This window comes from Capsicum annuum, chromosome 6 (genome assembly GCF_002878395.1).
Source record: "Capsicum annuum cultivar UCD-10X-F1 chromosome 6, UCD10Xv1.1, whole genome shotgun sequence".
NCBI classification, from domain to species: Eukaryota; Viridiplantae; Streptophyta; class Magnoliopsida; order Solanales; family Solanaceae; genus Capsicum; species Capsicum annuum.
Window position 1 is genome coordinate 78,950,428 of NC_061116.1, and position 5,334 is coordinate 78,955,761.

The following is a 5,334-nucleotide window of genomic DNA, read 5'->3' on the forward strand; positions in this document are numbered from 1 at the left end:
TCTTGGAGGTATTGTAGGCGGCAATGGATGGAATAAATACCAAGAATTGAACCCTTTAATTTTACTTTCAAGCTCAAGTGATTTTAAATTTTCTTGTGGTTCCCTCCTTGTACTCTCCTTTGTCTCTTCCTTAAGAATACTTCCTTTTGATGATTTTTGATTCTTTTCTTTCTTTTGAAGACTTGGAATATTCTTCAGAATAAACAAGTACTACTCTTTCTCTAACCTCCTTTTTGGATCAAAGAATCACTTTTCGAATGTTCTTCTTCATCAATATGTGAATATTATGAAGAACACCAAGAACATTCAAAGTTTACCCTCAAGCCAAAGACCTTGAAATTGGATGAAATTTAAGGATTCAAGATCACGTTGAATTTCCAAACACAATGAAGACACGTTCAAGTCCAAAACCTCAACAACAACATTCCAAATTTAAGATCCCACTTTCAAATTTTTCAACTCAAGTTCAACAATGGAGGATGACTTAAATCAACTCAGAATAAGCTCAAATTCGAGATGTAGACTCTATGAGTGTTAGAGAACAAGGATCTAACACTATAAATACACAAAAGACACAAAAATCCAAGACTCAAAGTCTCGGCCTAGGGTTAAAATGGGAATAAAATATTTTTGTGTAACTTTTAAAATAGCAAACCTAAGATTGACTTCATAGGATTGAAATCATGCTCGTCTATGATACCAGATGATATAGATCGTGATACGAAAGATGAAATATACGTATGGATGAAAAAGATAATCGATGCAAGAAAAGAAGATAGGTAAATTGAAATATGAAGCTATAAGGAATTAAGAACTAATGAGAGTATCAAACTCAAAAACCCTTAAAACTAATAGAATCAAACACTAATTTCTTACGTGGACCAAGAGGGATTCAATACCATCAAAACCTTTGTTTCTAAGAAAACATTCAATGTATGTTTCACCAACACCCTTTTAAGAGAAATATTCATTCAATATCAAAAATAAGCTAAAAGGAAAATAACCCTAACAAGTAGCTATATATAGTCTACTACATAATGGGCCCAAAAGTGTCCCATGACCAAAATTACTAAAATACCTTTAAGTGACAATTATTACTCAAATATTCCTCCCTTCTCCTTGGGTTCATACTTCAAGAGGTGAAACCCTTAGGACTAACTCAAAACACATTCACACACGTCCATCTTCATAAATTAGACTTGAACGATTAGCAATTCCCAAGCTTGTACCCTTGTAAAGGGTCTTGAAATCTTTATGACTATATCACAACTAATTATAGTTATTTCCCTTAAAAAAATATCCCAAAGTAACTATTTTAGAAATAACCTAAAAAAGGCCCATATGGCATCTTTGTTGCCCATGACCTTGTGTATTTATTTCTTCATGCTTTCCTCTGGGATCCAAGCTATCATCCATATATGGAAGCCCCTCCTAATGTGATCCAAGATAATCATTCTTGTATGCTCTTCCTCTTATTAAAAAGGATTCATCCTCGACTCCAAACCTTGCAAATACATAAGAAGGACAAACAACAATATATTTCTCAAAGTATAAGGGTTAGAACAAGGGTTAGCAATAACAAATCTATCAATATACAAAGGGTGCACATACTTAACATATAACCAAGAATTTAAATAAGTCACAAATGGTTTGTAACCCAACAAAACAGAAGATACTTGGCCTCATAAGAAACATTAATAAAGGGGTCAATCAAATAAGCCATGGTGTTTAGGAAACCATACATGTAAGTCCTCGATGGTTCTATATTGTGAAAACACAAATCTCTCTTTAAGTCAAGTAACACATGATAGCCGACATAACTAAGTGTCATGTCATAAACAAGGTCATCACAAGTTAAGATGCCATCAAATGCACAGCTATATTCAAGAATGGGATTACTCCCAATTTATCATCAGGGTAAAAACAAATGTATTCCTTTGCAAATTGGCAAATATATCTCCTTCAAACCTATAAGATCAACAAATAATACCAAGCAATAATTAGATGAGAGAAAAGAAATGCCACTACTATACTTATCACTTTTTAAGCCAACAACCTCACCTCATAACATACTTGTTATTTAGACTAAGAATATCGCTGCCAATGACACTATTTAACTTATTACTAGGTTTAAAGTGAAAGAAAATCCATAAACATGGTTCAAGCATACACCTATTTTCCCCATTGGCACTTTCACTCTCACGCAACATACTTCACTCAAAGGCAAGAGTATCATCATATGAAAATAAATTGTATAGAAAGGTGTCACACAAGTCAACTTAATCCAAGGTGTCCTTATAAGGAGGAACACTCATTGATTTAAGAACATTAAGGCCTTGACCAAGGATGGGAAAACATAATTATAAAGGAATAGACATACCACATATATTACCTTTTTTGGCACACCATCCTTTCTAATATATACACTATCATCTCCCAAGAAGAGAATTTTGTATTTGAATACTATGTCATCATACCATAGTGGAATCTCAATTACTTGGTAGCATTTAAGAGGGGCTACACTTCTATAATGCGAAGCCACACCACTATAAATTTAACCTTTATTAGTCATGTCAACCTCAAATAATGGATTATTCTTAAAAACACATTTCTCTTCAAAATCCACATGAGAAGAACAAGGAATGAAATCACAGTACAAGGATTCATTATTTAGGTGAAATGACTTCATATGACTGTATACATGACCAGCTATATCAATGCCAACACTAGATTGAGGTTCCTTAAGTTCATCATAAAACTCATCATTTAGTGGATCATCATTACACATGAGTTGATCAACAACGATATCAATTGATAATGACTTATCATTCAAAGCACATGTCTCAACACTAGGTGAACATAAATTGATATTACTTGAAGAATAAATTTAGCCATCAATAGTATCAACTAGTGTATCCATATTCTCAACATTCACTTTGTCAAAACACGGCAAAGAATCACATGACATTGTAGTATTGTTGAAGTAACAAGTGTCAACACTAGGTTGACAAAAATTGATGTAATGAGAAGAATGAATTTGGTCATAAATAGGATCAACTTATGTATCCACATTCTTAAAATTCAAATTATAAAAATATGGAAAATAATCACATGACAATGTACTATTAGTTAAGGGACGTGTGTCAACACTAGGTGGACACAACTTGACCTTTTTAGAAGAATCAATTAGGTCACTAATAGGATCAAATATTTTCTTTAAACTCTTAACAAATACATTATCACTATGTAAAAAGGTGTCATTAAGATCATCACAAGGAAATGGATCCTTAAACTTACAGATATAAATGCCATAACTTACACTCAATTAGCCACTAGCCACATAAAGATCTTTCACCTTTTACAAAGTGTAATGTTTAGAATACTTTGTAGTTCATAGGAAGGATTGTATTCACCTTTATTTTCAAAATTAGAGAAAACTTTCTTTATTGGAAAGCTTTCTAGCACCTCATGATTTTTCATTACTTGACGCATCTCATTATATGTGCTTTTAAGGATAGCTGCACAAGAATTAAGACAACTAGAATAGGAAGAAAAGTTACAAAAGTTAGTATAAGGTTGTGATAACCCTCTCACATCATCTCTCATAACCCCTCATTTTTTTCTCTAGAGTTGTCAAATATCACACCCTTACTCTTCTAAATCTTTTGTCTCTCAATTTTGTTAGAGTTAGGAAAAGGGCTAAAATTCCTTGGGAGGGTTTATATCCTTTCACCTCTGAATTTGATTTTGGGTTTGCTAGGAGTAACCTTTATGTCATTCATTAGATCCTATTCAATCAGATTTCCACAAGGATTAGCTTGTTTTGCTTTTGACTCCTTGAAGACCATTTGAGAGACCTTATCAAAAGTTATTAGCATGGAAGAAAACAATGTATTCATCCTCAAAGAAATATGATCCTCAATTAGGAGTGGGTCATTTGTAACTTTTGGTTCATAAATTCGCCTATCACGGACATACACATCTTGAGACAATGAGTTTTCTCTACTTCTATGGCTCATTGATCCTCCTACCCTTCCTCAAACATCATTAGCATATGGAGAACTAAACATATTAGAATAAGGATAAGAAGTACAATTTCTTACACCATAAGAAGTAGAGAATATTTTACAACTAAGGTCCATATAATGTCTTCAAATTGGTTCCACCCACACATCTATACCCCTTTGACTAGGATAGTAAGTAGCACATGATGAGAAAAGAAATTTAACCCCATAATTTCCCCTTTTATCACAATCCTCCTCAAAGAGTTCATAAGACATATGGGAGAAAGAATCATACCTTACATCATCTTCATCAACATGTTGTCCAATATGGGAACCCCCATACTCTTTATGTTAACTGTCAAATTCATCATAAGATTCTTCTACTCCTTTATGTTCATCATAATAGACATAAGCTCCATGCATCTCATATTTGTCTTCAGTATAGTAATTTTCATCACCGTGTTAATCATAATCTGTTGGACCATCATATCCTTCATTGGATTCACAATCATACTCATGAGCTTCATTACTTTTCTCATAATTACTCAAAGAACCCTTATGTGGATCATTATCACCATACTCATAGTTTATGTCACTATAACCATAGTCACTAATGTAAACTCCACAATAATTCAAAGTTATTGATGACATTCTCCTTTATATCACCTTTTTTACCGACAAAACTAGCAAGAAAGTTAGTAATAAAAATCCTTACAACACTCTTTATATGAACTCTTAACGCACTTTCTATGGCTTCTTTGCCAAATTGATAGTGTTACTAGCTTGCTCAATCAATTCAATGTCATCTATGCTTGTGTAAGAAAGGATCCTTGTGACTCTTGAAAGAAGGACAAGTCAGTTAAAAACTAACAAACTTAAATCAAGAAAATTAACAATGATATAAAAAGAGAAAACACAAGAAAAAAAATTAGAATCCAAGAACTTGATAATATTTAGTAGGGTATTACTAATTAAAATCAAATTATGAAGAAAAAGAAAGGTAGAACTAATAAAATAAAAATAAATTACCCAGATTTGGAATTTAAAATATTTAGGAAGAAATTTAGTTAAAATCCATGAAAAAAAGGGCCTAAAATCGAGTAGCAGGTCGATGGAGCTAAATATGAGGTCGGTTTGGGCGAAGGACACATGAGTAATATAAGACATGCATTCCCATCTCCTCATAGGTACAAAAGCCATTTTATTTAAGCAACTAGGCAGAGCTGGATGGCTAGATGACCCATGTATTTTCTGCATGTGTAGGACCGAGACGGCTGGCAGTTGCTGGTTGGTCTATGAAAATTATTAATAATTCCTTTTTTTCAAATTG